This window comes from Hermetia illucens, chromosome 1 (genome assembly GCF_905115235.1).
Source record: "Hermetia illucens chromosome 1, iHerIll2.2.curated.20191125, whole genome shotgun sequence".
Taxonomy (NCBI): Eukaryota; Metazoa; Arthropoda; class Insecta; order Diptera; family Stratiomyidae; genus Hermetia; species Hermetia illucens.
In genome coordinates this window covers 201,116,173-201,132,062 of record NC_051849.1, presented here as the reverse complement: position 1 = coordinate 201,132,062, position 15,890 = coordinate 201,116,173, and the positions used below count along the sequence as shown (strand labels likewise).

The following is a 15,890-nucleotide window of genomic DNA, read 5'->3' as shown; positions in this document are numbered from 1 at the left end:
TAATTCCTTCTACAATTATGGGAATCTTAAATTTTTCAACTATTTCAAAGGAGCTCACATGCACATTAACGGATCAAAACAATTTGAAAATTTCAGAAAAAACTAATGAACGCGTAATTTCCAATTCGTCTCACGTCAAATGCAGAACGTAGAACCTATAAAACACATCAGTGGACAGGTGGAACATCCCAACTAATCAAGCTAATGGTCGTAATTTGCATAAGGATCACATCCACCTCGTCGTGATGTCGCAGAATATCTACGCAAATCCGCCTGAAATCTTATACCCACTTACCTTCTTCACTGAGCTGGTTCTTTTTTTCCTGAATCTTTTTATATTAACTTTTCAACTTTTTGTCTGGTAGTTTTTGTTTTCCCATTTTGATTTCGAATTGGCACCCGTTATTGCAAATAGAAGACTCTGTGGCCCAGGTATTTTGGCTGTGATTCGTAATCGTGGCGCCAACGACAATTGAGTGAAATCTGGCGCTTCTTCAGATTCAGTGGTTGGATCGATTGTTTCGATTGGATTAGATCTTAAATCTTCGAACCCAGGTCCGGTTTTATTGATCTCAATCAATGCTAAGCTTCTATTATTTTTATTTGCGAAATATTCAGAGATTCTGTCAATTATAGTTTGCAGAGTGGGCTTGATGTTCATATTTGAATTTGAATGTAATTTTTTATACGGATTTCCATACATGAGTGCGTACAAAGCCTTCTATATGGTTTTTTTTTCAGGATCTATCTATACATCTTAAGTTTTTCTGTAACTATATGTATTTCTACCAATTCTTAAAACTACTTCAATGACACCTGCTTAGAATTTGCTTGGCTTGTTCCAGGTGATACAGTATCTTCCATTCATACAAGATAATCTGTCGTTCTACGCAGTGACAAGTTCGATAAAGCATTTGGAGTATGTGAATATGATTATGATTTATTTTGTTTGAATTTTCATACTGAAATCAAACTACTGAATTTTACCACCACACATAATATTATTATTATTATTCTATCAATGGAATCTAATTGGGACCCAGTCCTTAACGCATAAGTCAACATTCCTGACCCCGGGCCCCAATCGGCGCCATCTGCTGAGGTTAAAGTCTTGCCCATGGGTAAGCACCTTTTCATGGACAGCAAACTGTCTTCGGGTAAACCGCCTCTGGGCAAACCGCGTCCGGGCAAATCACAACCGACCGGCTGTGCCAAGGTTGAGGGGAAGGGATCGTTTGGAGCACCTGGGGCTAAGGGGAAACCGAAGCGGCAGCGGTCCTTGGACGATCCCAACACTTCGGCACAAAAGGGAACAAATAGAGTTCGACCGGCAACGGCTAGGCCTTCATTTCCAGCCAAGGCTATCGAAGCCGATGGATGGTTTTTGTATAACGACCCTGATCCATCCGGTTACGATAGAGAGAAGTGCCAACAGCTGAGAAAGAAAGTCGTCCTAGCTGTAAGGACTGTATCCTCACAAGGCTTTGAGCTTCGTTTTGAGTCGGACGAAAAAACGAACGAGTAGCCCGGGCAGTATCGTTTCTCCCTCAACGATATGTGTGGGAGGGTCCCGACTAACTCTGAAAAGGGCCACTGAGCTGCCATCGTTCAAAAAGTGCTTCCTCTGGCTTCTAGAAGAAGAGCGTAATTGTGCTGAGGGAACAACTTGGTGTCCAAAATTACCTCAACATTTCTACCTGGATGCTGCCAACCAGGAGAGAGAGCCGATAGGCCGGGAATTTTCCTTAATTTCAGCTTTGCTGAACCCGATGTTACGATGGTTCGGGAACAAACGGGCTGCCGGCTCTACTACGGGCTAGGGACCGTCAAGTTACAAGTTTCGATTCCTAAAACCATTGAAGGGGACGTGTAACCCTCGGCATCTTCATTTGAAGCGTAGATGCCATATTTCCCAAATAAATTTACAGTATTGTAAAGGGACGACTGCACTTATCAATCCTCGGATCAATAGCTGCAAGGTGTGGGTTATTGGTGGGGTAGTCAGAGATGTTATGATATAAAAAATCCACGATAAAAGCTTCAGATACTTTTGGTATGTAGCAGTAGTGTAATCCTGAAGCGAATCTCTCATGCTACTTCTCTCCGAGTAGTCGCACGCCAGCCATTTTTCACCATGTGCTTCGAGTAGTAATTGTTGTTTGTGTATACATTTTTAAGGTTTTGTTTGCAAAACAAAACCTTATTGAAATCGGTTCAATGTCTGTCTGTCCGTCTCTCTGTCTATCTGTCTGTTACAGGAATTTTTCTCAGAAACGGCTATATCGATTGACACGAAATTTGGTGAGAAGGTGTGACCTGTGGACCCCCAGACACGCAGTGAGTGATATTCTTCTACGTTGAAATTTAGGGGGGTCCCCATACATGTAAAAGGTGGGTGTAAAATTGTTTTTCACCAAATGTAATCATGTGGGGTATCAAATGAAAGGTCTTAATTAGTACTTTTCGAAGACGGTCTTAGTTTTCAGATTTGTTAAAAAGGCGGGGAGTGGGAAGGGTAGAAATTGATGATTTCTTTAATGGACCCATTCTCAGAAACTACCCAACCGAAAAATCTGAAAAAAATCATGAAGCTGCCACTATGTCGGGCCTCTCCATATCCATATCTGTTCAAATTAAGTTAATAATAGTATATTACCATATTTTTGGGAAAATTGAGTACAACCCCCCATAAGTTTACCTCAGAGTTGAAGCATATTATCTCCAAGTTTGATCAAAATCATACTATTAGTAACAAAGTTACAATAGCTCAAAGTTGTCATTGCCGTGTAAATTTACAACCGAAGTACTAAATCTGACATGCTAAATGCACGTACAAATGGGATAGTTCTACACTGAAATATACTTACACAACACATTTGTCAACTCGGCAATTACGGATTTTTGCCGAATCTAGCAAACACAAAATTCAAAGAAAAGTCGAGTCGAGAATAGGGAAAGGTGCCTTTCTTAGTTCCTACACTGGACAGGTAAGTCATTAGTTGACTCTATGTCGATTCTGCCTTTCTTTAGGTTAGTGCTCTGCTCGCTTCTTGCCGGAGACTTTATTTTAGGAAAGACGTAGTAACTCCAGTTGACCCTGAGCAAAGGATAGCTGCTGCGCTTTTGTCCGTGGGACTTCGTGCGCTTATCAGCTGGGAGTACTAGCACACCAGTAGTTAATTAGCTCCGCAGTCCCAAAGGGCGTTTATTTCACAAAATTGCAGTTGGAATAATACTGCGCATTATTCCGCAGGCATTTAGTAGAGGATACTAACTTCTTTCATTGTTCTTCATCATCGTCATCGGCGCAACAACCGGTATCCGGTCTTGGCCTGGCTTAGTAAGGAGCTCCAGACATCCCGGTTTTGCGCCGAGGTACACCAATTTGATATCCCTAAAAGCTGTTTGGCGTCCAGGCTTACGCCATCGCTCCATCTCAGGTAGGGTCTGCCTCGTCTTCTTTTTCTACCATAGATATTGCCCTTATAGACATTCCGGGCTGGATCATCCTCATCCATACGGATTAAGTGATCCGCCCACCGCTACCTGTTTAGCGGGATTTTATCCACAATCTGACGGTCATGGTATCGCTCATAGATTTCGTCGTTATGTAGACTACGGAATAATCCATCCTCATGTAGAAGGCCAAACATTTTTCGGAGGATTCCTCTTTCGAACGCGGCCAAGAGCTTGCAACTTTTCTTGCTAAGAACACAAGTCTCCGAGGAATACATGAGGACTGGCAAGATCATTATCTTGTACAGTAAGAGCTTTGACCCTATGGTGACGCTCTCGAGCGGAACAGTTTTTGTCAGCTGAAATAGGCTCTGTTGGCTGACAACGACCGTGCATCGTCGTAACTGTTATCGGTTGTGATTTTCGACCCTAGATAGGAGATATTGTTAACGGTTTCAAAGTTGTAATTTCTTATCTTTATTCTTTGACCAGTGCGGTTTGGTGTTTTTTGTTGGTTGGTTTTCGGTGCTGACGTTACCACCATATATTTTGTCTTGCCTTCATTAATGTCCAGCCCACGGTCTCACGTTAATCGCCTCCTGCTTTGTGAGTTTGTACGTCTCGGGTAGTTTTCCTCATGATGCCGGGTCGTTCTTCCCATGATCGTCAGCATAGGCCAGTAGTTGGGCGGACTTGAAGGGGATCATGACGCCCGTATTTACCTCAGCATCACGGATCACTTTTTCCTGGCCCAGTTAAAGAGGACGCGTGATAGGACATCCCCTTGCCGTAGATCGTTGTTGATGGTGAATGGTCTCGAGATTGATCCTGCTGCCTTTATCCGACCTAGCACAATGGTTAAAGTCAGCCTAGTCAGTGTTATCAATTTTGTGGGGATATCCAATTTTCTCATGAGTGTACAGTTTTACCTATCTATGTGGTCATAAGTGGCCTTGAGGCCGTTGAAAAGATGGTGCAACTCATGGCCATATTCCAACGGTTTTTGGATCGCTTGCCGCAGAGAGAAAATCTGATCTATTTCTGATTTGCCTAGAGTGATGCCTCTCTCTCTCTCTATGGGGCAGTGATGTTCTGGGCGTATCCGGCCTAGCAAGATAGCGGAGAATATCTTACATATGATACTCAGCAACGCGATACCTCTATAATTGCTGCACTGCGTGATATACCCCTTTATATGTATGGGACAGATAATGCCTCGTTGCCAGTCGTCAGGCATTGATTCGGTGTCCCACACCTTGAGCACAAGTTGATGAACTGCTTAGTGTAATTGGTCACCTCCATATTTAACCAATTCGGCTGTAATTCCATCGGCTCCTGGCGACCTATGGTTTTTAAGCCGACGAATTGCACGGACTGTTTCTTCTATACTTGGTAGTTGCACCATTTTTCGGTCATCTTCAGTTGGCGAGACCTCCAACTCGCCGATATTTTGGTTGTTGAGCAGCTTATCAAAATACTCAACCCACCGCTCTAATATGTCCATTCTGTCGGAAATCAGATTTCCCTCTTTGTCTCGGCAGAATGAACATCGAGGTGTGTAAGGCTTCATACCTCTGACTTGTTGGTAAAACTTGCGTATCTGGTGCGGTTGCTCCCTGTACTTTTCGAGCTCGCAGACCTGCTGGTTCTCCCAGCTTTTTTTTCCCATCATTCTTCCGTTCCGTTGCCAAATTACATTCATCGTCAAACCAGTCGTTTTGACTTTTTTTACGACTGGGGCAATATCAATAATAACGTTCTTTCTGGTATTTGTGAAAATCATTTGGCGATACTCCATCTCCCGAACCTCTGTTCACCTCTGTGGACTTGTTGGTAAAATTTGCACGCCTGGTGCGGTGGCTTCCTGTACTTTTCGAGTTCAGGGACTTGTTGGTTCTGCAAGGTTTCCTTTTTCCGTCTGTCAAGTCGCTTCTCCGTTCCCCGGAGTTCGTGATAAGTCGTCAAGGCTGAGAGGTGGCGGCGTTCGATCAACACGTGGTCAATTGGGTTGAAAGTGGTCCCATCTGGAGGGGTCCGCGTATGTTTGTGGACCTCCTTCCACGCAAACCAGGTACTTCCAACAACCACTTCGTGCGATACTGCTAATTTAATAATCCGCAGTCCGTCATCATTTGTATTTTGATGAAAGCTATGGGAGCCAACGTATCGCCTGAATACGGGCTCCTCCCCTACTTGGCTGTTACAATCCCCAAGTATGATTTTGATATTATATTTGGGACAGGCTTCGAGGATTAGTTCTATTGCCTCGTAGAAGGTATCCTTTCAATGACTCTGCAGTCTCCTCTGTAGGGGCGTGAACGTTAATGAAGCTTATATTTCTAAATTTTCCTCGCAAGCGCAGAGTGCATAGCCATTCGCTTATGTTTTCAAAGCCGATAACAGCAGGTTTCATTTTTTGGCTGACAAAGAAAGCTACTCCGAACACATGGTTTACAGGATCGCCGCTATGATATATGGTGTAGTGGCTCTGCTCCAGGAAACCGGTCCCTGTTCAACGTATTTCCTGTAACGCTGTTACATCGGTCCTATATTGGGACAGGGTATCCGCTAGCTGCTCAGCAGCTTCATCTCTGTGCAAGGAGCGAACGTTCCATTAGAAAATACGCAAATCCTTATTCCTTTGTCGTTGCCGTCATGGTGTTATCCGTCCAGTCCGAGGGTCCTGTTGTGGCTTCATAATAACTTGTTTTCCGTGTAGAGTTGTCAGCCCTACCCAACCCCTAACCTGGAGGACCTACATCGCCTTCATCCTTCTCCGTCTCCAGCTTTTCGTTAAGAAAGAACTCCCAGCGGTCACCACGTGGAGGTGGAGATAGTGTTTGGTAGTAGAGCTGTTGGTGTTGGTTCAGCAGGCGTTTCCGTGGTTTTATACTCCATCATGTGTACCAATCCACGTTTCACCCTGGGACCTATACTATCCTTTGATCACCACATTTCCTTCTAACCAGAAAATGGTCCGAGTCACAGTTAGCACCACGAAGCGTCCTCACGTCCAATATGTTTAAAGCAGCTCTTTTTTCGACGAGGACATGGTTGACTTGATTGAATGTCTGCCCGTCTGCTGATGCCCATGTCATTTTATATATGTCTTTATGGGGGAAGCAAATGGACCTTACGACTAAATTTTGTCTCTGGCCATCATCCTTTGTTTCATTATAGAGGTTCTGCCCGCCTGTTAAGCTTCTATGGAAAAGTTCGTTGCTAATTTTAGCATTGCCCAATAATACGTTGATGTCATCGGAGGACAACCCAACAAAAATTCGGCCCAGTTGTATGTAGAGTTCGTTTTTAATGAGATCATCTTTGTTTTCCGCTGGTGCATGGCAGTTGACATACCACATAGTGACAACCTTCATCTTGAAAAGGGTTAAGCAGATTCGTCCATTAATTTTGAAATCAGTTTTCATTTCTTTGAGCGCGAGGATGCTAATGCTGTTACGAGATACATCCTGCGTAAGCTTTTACAGTGCATGCGTTCAAAAAACCGATTACATTCCAAGACCAAAAAGGGTAGGCCATCTTACGTTGCCGAAGTCGTTGTCGTTTGATTCGTCCAACTGGAGGCTTTAAGGTGGGTCCGGTCGACCCTCTACTGATCTGGATAGTTTTTTCTGTGCGCGGTGTTGGAGAAGAAGAATAAATTAAAAGTTAGGAAAAACTCCAATAAAGTGACTGCGTACGAAACACATATGCATGTGTCATTGAGCGAAAATTGAGATTTGAGTGATTTGAGATACAATGTACGCCTTATGATGCATAAAATCACTGTCAGACATACCTATTCCTTGTTACCAAGTTACTGTTTCTATTCTTCACAGAAACTCGTAAAGTTGCACATTTGTATCTCATTCTTAATCTGAATTGGATTTATGAATAATAAAATAGTAATATATTGATTAAATCTGTCCCAGCTTCCAATATGATATACTCACATATTTGGAATTAATTGAATAACTCAAATAGCACTTGTCCAGTGTAAATGATGTAATTTCAATAGTCAATTGCAACAGTATCTTACATCAGTCTTTTTATTCAAATCAAGGATCATTGAATGCGCGTAAACAACACCCGGTCTGTTAAAATTTCATGTAAGTAGATGAAAGTATCTTTACATCTGGCTGGGAGTGGGATTTCGTGGATTACTAATTAATATTTTCCCTTACATTGTAATGTCGTTGTAATTTCCGCGATTATCGCATCAGAAAGTCACAATAATCTTAAAGATGATCGTTTTATTATTGCAATCAGCGGATGGTTGGCGATCGCAGTGATTTTAATGAATCTTTAATCAGTTCTAGGGGACACATGCAAATTCCTATGAGCAAGGTGTTTTACCGAACTGTCACTTGTTATATTTATATAAGTTGTAATTAATGTGACATGGTTATTAGAATTGAATTATACAAAAGATTTATCGACTGCGCATGTTAGATACTATTAGACGCGGAAACCGTTTCAGGTGGTTGTAGAATATGGAGCGAAATACATGTGCGTTTCAGCTTTGTGTTCACATGCAGAGCAGCTTGGCAATTTGTTTTACCTTTGAAATGAAAATGCAATAGCTGAAGCGTCTATAAAAGACTTGTAAGAATGATTGAGTGGTTTGTCACCAGTGAAGTTTGTCATCAATTAGTTGGTTATACAATTTTGGGCACAACGTAGACTCACATTTTAAAGGGCGATCAGCGATTCTTCCGACTCTATCCGGACCAAGAGAAGATGTGACTCCAAATTTGCGACGCTCTTTTTCCCCCTGAATTGGCTGATGCTGCTATCAAAAACTGGGAACAAGCTTCCTATAATGACAGGTGGCGAAGCTTTAATGCTGCTAGACAGACCAAACTCTTCCTGTCAGAACCAAACAAACGTACTGCAAAGTTTATCCTGTTGAAAAGTAGGAAGACTTGCTGAAGTATTGTGGGCATTCTGACTGGCCATAATTCACTAGTTGGGCCTTATGCTCAGAATAGGAATTATCCAAGATGATACGTGTCCATCTTGTAATCAGGAAGCGGAATCCACGGAACATTTTCTATGTGAGCGCCTATGGACGCATCAGACATCAGATTTGTGGTGCTCCAATTGCAGCGGGTAGTATCACATACACTAACGGAAAACCTGCCATACACAAACGAATCCGAGATATTCCGTTAGACGGGAGAATCGAGTACAATGGACCACTAAGGTCTGAGTGATCAGAGACTTTGCCTCTCCCCACCTCAAAGACACACACGAACACGTTTAATGACGATCACGTGAAAGACTTCCGATTTTGAACGATGAAAACGGAAGAATTGCTCATGAAAACTGATGGTGGGCGTTGGATACATTTTCTAAGATTTTTTCACTACGCTACAGATCTTCCTTATACAAAACAGCTAGTACAGAATACGGAGATTCTGAAAGTTGTGTGCAAGAAGGGTCTCAAAGTAATGAACAGAACGCTTCCGCTCGCGAGTTCCTTTAGCGATTTAAATTGGAAGATGATGATTTTCTAAACTCGGTTACAATTTGAGGTGAAACTGAGAACAAAAGGCAGTCCCTTCTTGGCGGTGGCAAACCAGTTTCTCATTTGCCAAAAAAAATCAAAATATCGGGCAAAAAAATCTGGTTTTGCCACTGAAAAAGGGCCATTTTAGTAGATTTTTTCTTAATGCAACACGATATTGTGTCATATTGTTGTCAGAGGGAGTGTTCGTGTCGCATCAATGCTCGCTCATCCTATTGGGACATTTTGAACCTTCATCTTTTCACTTGCCTTAAGACCACTGAGTGGAAAGCCGACAAGGAGTGTGAAAAAAGAGGTTCTGGACTAGAAAAGTAGGTGACGAGAAAATCCTTTGAAAAGTACATTAAAAGAAGTGTCCTATGGCTTCCAACCTGCATAGAACTGGACCACCTAGTTCAGCCCCGGTGGTGCGAGAAGCGGTGCTTTCTCTACCCACTTCCTTCTTAAATCGTGATGATAGTTGTCTTACTAATACGAGTTTCTTTATAAATGATAAAAAGAAGTGAACGGTGTGATTTTACAACGGAGTTGGAGAAGAAGGATCGCTCAAGGTAATATTCAAGATTACAAATTTCAAAAAATTATGTTTTCTGTTTTTGCATTTTTCAACTCTATGCACCTTCAAGAATTACCTTTCCAAATTTTTTAGAAAAATAAGAAATCAACCTACTGGTAGAACCAGGAAATTTCGGTGTCGAGATCATCATTCAAATGGGTGGGTGGTGACGCCAGATATCAGGGATGCCTTTTAAAGGGATTAAGGGCACCGTAGTTAACTAGAATTCCCTGGTTACTTATTTCGGATAATTGAAATCTACTTCTCGAAGAGACTCTCTGTTACGAGGTGGACGACGGGCCGAAAGAATACGTTGTAGCAGCTGGCGTTCTCCAAGGCTCCGTTTTGAGCCTCTGCCGTCAAACATGATATATGATGGAGTGCTTGGTCTACGTGCGCCAAAGAAGGCAACGTTAATTGGTTTTGTAAACAACCTAGCGGTAGATGTAGTTTTGAAACACCCGGGGCACATAAAGCATGGAAGTGAAAATATTTATTCCATCAAGAAGAATGGAACTAGGTCTGGCAGACAAAAAGACGGAGACGGTTGTTAGTACCATTCGCAGCAAAGACTAGATACTGGATAACACAGCGAACTAGATATGGTTGAGTTCAGCATTCCAGCCAATCTCAAGGTTTACAGCGCATATAGGACAGTATCGGCTGAGGCAGTGTGTGTGATCGCCCCTTGGATATTCTAGGGAATCAAACCCACTGTCTTTACAAGAAAAGGAACGCAAATTTGTACGATATAACTGCAGACTTCCGAAAAGCCTTCAAGTTATGTTCTGGGACCTATGGAGCCGGATTTTATCCACAACCAAACGGCCATGGTATCGCCAATAAATTTCGTCGTGTTGTAGGCTACGGAATCGTCCATCCTTATGTAGGGGGCCAAATATTCTTCGAACAATTCTTCACGGACAGGGTCAGCCCAGCTGGTCCTATCAATTTCGTCGGGATACCGAATTCTCTCATGGTCGTGTGCATTTTAACTTTGGCTATGCTCTCATAGGCGGCTTTAAAGTCGATGAAAAAAGGGTGCAACTGATGTCCATATTCCAACAGTTTTCTCATCGCTTGCCGCAGAGAGAGAATCTGATTTGTTGCTGATTTCCCTGGAGTGAAGGCTCTTTGACATGATGATGTTCTGACCGTATGGGGCTATCCGACCTAGCAAGATAGCGGAGAATATCTTATAGATGGTACTCAGCAACGTGACACCCCTATAATTGCTGCAATGTCAGATATCTCCCTTTTTATGTGTGAGATAGATAATGCATTGATTCGCTGTCCCACAACATGAGCATAAGTTGATGAACCGCTTGGTGTAATTGGTCACCTCCATATTTAACCGATTCGGCTGTAATTCCATCGGTTCCTGGTGATTTATGTTTTAAAGCCGGTGAATTGCACGGACTGTTTCTTCTACATTAGTGCCTCGTCTGGGACCTCCAGCTCGCCGATATTTTGGTTGTTAAGCAGTTAATCGATGAACTGAACCCATCGCTCCAATTTGCCTATTCTGTCTTAAATCAGATTTCCCTTTTTGCCTCGGCTGGATGAGCATCGAGGTGTGTAAGGCTTCATACCTCTGACTTGTTGGTAAAACTTGCGCATCTAGTGCGGTTGCATCCCTGTACTTTCCGAGCTCGCAGATCTGCTGGTTCTCCCAGGCTTCTTTTTTCCGTCATTCTTTCGTTCCGTTGCCACCTCACATTCATCGTCAAACCAGTCGTTTCGACTTTTTTTGTGACTGGGACACTATCAATGATAACGGTGGTTGGTTCAGGTGGTTGTGAAAATCATTTGTCGATGCACCATCTGCAGGACCTCTGTTGACTGCGGTTATTGCGGCTTCAGTGGTTAATCTCAACTGATTGACAGCCGGGATTTTAGGTGGTTTTGTAATTCGAGCTCAGAACACTATGCCAACGAGATAGTGATCCGAGTCTATATTGGTCCCCCTATATGACATCAAGACTGAGATGTGGCGGCGTTCGATTAGCACGTAGTCAATTTGGTTGAAAGTGGTCGCGTCTGGAGAGGCTCAGGTATGATTTTGGTCGCTTTTCCTTGCAAAGCAGATACTTCCGACAACCATTTTATGCATCAATTGCAAATTGAATAATCCGCAGTTCCTTCTGTATGGTAGCCGACGTATCGCCTGAATAAGGGCTCCTTACCTACTTCACTGTTAAAACCCTCAAGTATGGTTTTGATACTATACTTGGGGCAGGCTTCGAGGATTCGTTCTAATGCCTCGTAGAAGGTATCCTTCTCCGGCTCTGCAATCTCCTCTGTAAGGGTGTGAAGTTGATGAGGCCCATGTTTCTAAATTTACCTCGCAAACGCAGCTTATAATTTGATCATTTTCGGATAACAGCAGATTTCATTTTTTGACTGACTAAGAAAACTATTCCGAGCACATGGTTTACTGGATGGCTACTATAATATATGATGTAGTGGCTCTTTTCCAGGAAACCGGTCTCTATTCAACGCATCTCTCCTTAGCGCGGTTACGACCGCCTTATTCTTAAACAGGGTATCGGCCAGCTGGTCTGTACATGGAGCGCACTTTCCATGAGAAAATGCGCTTCTCGTTATTCCGTTTTCGTCGCCGGATCCGTCTTTGTGTTGTCAATACAGTCTGAGACTCTTTTTGTGGCTTCGTAACAAGTTGGTTTGCATGTAGGGTTGTCAGCCCTACCCAACCTCATTCTGGAGGACCAGTTGGTACAATTCCACCGAGGACCCGAACCATGTTATATCAGATTGTCCGAGGTTCGTGGATAAAACACTGAGGTTGAATGGTGCCTCAACATAGTTGGGGGACCTCATAATCTTGTGGAGATGATGCTGAGTTAGAAAGTGGATTGAAGCGTGGTGAATGCGACAATTACCTCAATTCAAGTAAAACTTCAAAACGAATGCGTAATTTAATGGTGTTGGCATAGACCAGAGCCCTTTTCTCGAAGTAATATATTTGGTGTAAGTGTTTTCTTTTAAAGCGATATATATATAATACCGATACCAGGAAGCTGATTGGTGAGCACTTCTGATAAGCGTATGTTGCTACATACTGACGTACCCAAAACCGATTTTAACCAAGTTATTGACAATAACATCTGTCTCTGAAGGTAAGCTGTCTCTCCTTTAGGGCGATTTGTGGTTTTTCAGGAGCCAAGCTTCTCATCTACCAAGACTGTTAGTGAGTGGTGATAGCTACACCCTGTACGTAGTCGAAAAACATCTCCCCCAAGCCAGGGGATAGTTAGCAGTCGCGAGTAACTGACTGCATTCGAACGGAGCCTCACTGATACCTGGTCACCTCAGTGAGTAAGTTAGACCTTACCGTGCGACGGGAGCTATGGCACGGCGGACCTCCTGCTCGCGGGAATCAAATGAGTACCCGCAATAAAATAAAAAAAAAATAAACAGCCAATGCCCCGTAGCATACACAAACTGGTTAACCAGGCGGAGGCATACCTTCGAAATACTGAGAGCTAGGTGGTTACATCTTGGGTGTAGGGGGAGAAGTTGGGACGTCAAGCAGTGGATCCAAGGTCAACATTGGTATACTGCGAGGACAACAGCAAACAAATACCACTGCTCAAAAAGCAGGACTAGCAAAACCACATCTGAGATAAATATATCAGACGTCAGGAAGGAGACAGATCTTAGTGGCGCAGGTGCTAAATGGTACCTGCAATATCTGAAAGAAAGCCTGATACCAGAAGAGGGCCTTAAGAAGCCTCAGGTTAGACCTAAGCCATCTTTATCGGAGCTAACAAAGCGGGGAGCAGCAGAGATTAGCCAGCATGAAGGGAATGCTCCCAAAAAATGCAAACCTTAACTCAAGGGGAGGGGGGGAGAACCCGGGCAGGTCAGGTGTGAAGGCAGGAATCAGAAAGTCCACCGTCAGCTACGCTAATACGGCGAAGGGCACCCGACTGGCCATACTGTCAAAAATGTTTCCCAAGCAAATACTCACTCGTGATGAGCAGGAAACCATCGAAGACCTTGTCAGACAGATGTGCAAGGGATGGACTGCGAAACTTGTGTTTCCCGGGATACGCTTTCGACCAGGACAGATACTGGCACACTGCGCGACGGAAGACACTGCAGAGTGGTTTAGGACCATAGTTCCTAAATTGCCAGGCTGGGAAGGAGCAGAACTGTCAACATGTGCTGGGGATGATATACCAGGAGCACACATGGTGACAGTTTCTCACCCAAAGGGCGCAACAATAGAAACGGAAGATCACTGGTGCCAACCAGCGTACATGTTTATGAGTGGTATTATCTACACCAGGGGTGGAGGCCCGTTTATGCCTTAGCATTAGTTTTCAAAATATCCATATCCATCCATGTTTAACGACATAATAATAATTTATTGCGAAATTATAGTACCTTGAAGGAAACATAGTCTGTTCATCCCTTCTTCGGGAACTTACATGTTGTACTTAACTCTAAATAGCGCTAGATTTCGTTTATTTCCAAATTTATTATCAGCAAGTTCCATATTTACCTTACGGTTACTTTATGAGTAAAAGCAACATTGTTGAATATCAAAATACGATTATTTTCATTGATAGCATACCAACTGTTCACTCCCACCTCATTTCTGGATGGCGATAACACCAAAAGCAGGTGACATGTGCAATTTATTCAGCTGAACGCCAGCGTCGGACCATTTCTAATCGATTTGTCAACAAACTTGTAGTGAAGTGTGCGCTTAAATAGTAACAGTAAATGCAGCAGAAAAGCAGGTTGAGCTGAAACGAAATAGACCCATAATAGTTAAGCTAAACTGATAAAATCGACGGCAAACGCCACCGGGTAAATATGGCAGTTGACGGTCTGTATCCATTTGTTTCGATGGTGAATGGACTGCAGAAGAGGCTGACCAATATGGTGCGCTGCATATATTTTAGAAAATGAGCCAACAATTAAGGCAACTGGTGAAGCTTCTGGATCCTTATACCCGCCTAGACCTAACAAATCTCAAAAGGCCACTGGTTAGCAACATTTACGATGTTACCCCTAATTTACATTGCAAAATTATTACTATTAGTATCACATCTCAGTTACCTTTTCAAGTTGCTTCCAAGTTCGTGTTTAGAGTAAGCTCCCCGAGGTATACAGACCCACGAGATCCAAGGCTGAGCTACCCAAAATTCCCTGCGAAATGGAAAGGTAAAAACCATCATTGGCGGAACTTCTCGGAATGTTAAAATACTGCGCGGTTCACACAGTTACCTTTACTACCGTCGTACACCTGAGCGTGGTAACACTTTCATTTTCAGGTAAAGGTAGCAAGTAGTCACCGAAATAAAAGGTAACATAAGCAGCGCACAAGTGCCATTGTCGTAGGGGAGCGGTAAGCTGGTGTCGATTCAAGTCAAACAATTGCTAATCGATAGATGCTTGTAAATAATTGAAAACGGGTAAAGCTCTCACCTGTTCAAACTCAAACAGGTGAGACTTACCTTCTACTTGCTACAGTCTCCCCAGTGCGGACGAATGTGTACATACGTGCTGTCGATTTGTGCGCTCAAACATGTCTCCTATACGGGATGAAATTGCTTGTACGTCTGTGTGTAATTAATACATCATACTTAAACTTCATTAAAATTAATTTCACTCCACATACTTTTGTTGTGGCACCAGACCATATTTAATGTGACCTCGTCGAAAGGTGACTGGATGGGAATGGGTATGCGGCTGACTACAATTTAGTGGCACATTTGTATTAAATAGTAGCCGAGTATGTTAATGTGTTAATTATTCGGTAGAGTCAATATATTCGGTGCCATTGGGGTGTCTATTTATTGAAGTAATAGTAAACAAGTGGGTTGTCTGGAGTCAGCAGACTTGATTAGGATTTCACTCTAGTCATTGCCTCGTCCACATAGTTCACGCAAGTTGTTTTCTAGACAACGACTCTCCTCCCTGGCGTATTCTAAATATAGCAAGTATAGACACTATGTAATACGGATCCTTATGATGCTTGTGATGCGTAGCAAACACTAGCAAAATTTGTAGGATTAATAAAGAAATTTATATAGACCATCCAAAATCCTCGACGTACCATCAGAACGTGCAAGAATTAGAGAAGAAGAACATTGGAAAAAACAGAGTGAAACATCAAATGTTACAAAATGACCAAAGCACCGGACATCATCCCCACGGAACTCATCAAACCAGACGATATATGGTCTATGAAAGCTATCTAGAACAGGTAAGAGCGGTCAAAAGCGTCATATGATCCACAAAAAGGGCAACAAATTGACACACGAAAATTACAAAGGCATCTCTCTACTTTATGATCAGAAGTGGGAGCGA

At 42.9% G+C, this 15,890-nt stretch overlaps 1 long non-coding RNA gene across 1 annotated transcript; it reads right to left on the bottom strand.

Annotated features, from left to right (window-relative positions):
• Positions 1 to 14,029: 14,029 nt before the first annotated feature.
• Positions 14,030 to 15,059, bottom strand: LOC119646213. The gene is made up of 3 exons (XR_005248701.1): positions 14,805 to 15,059; positions 14,637 to 14,726; positions 14,030 to 14,320 (listed from the first exon to the last, which is right to left on the bottom strand). It is a non-coding gene; the product is annotated as an uncharacterized LOC119646213 (long non-coding RNA).
• Positions 15,060 to 15,890: the final 831 nt, after the last annotated feature.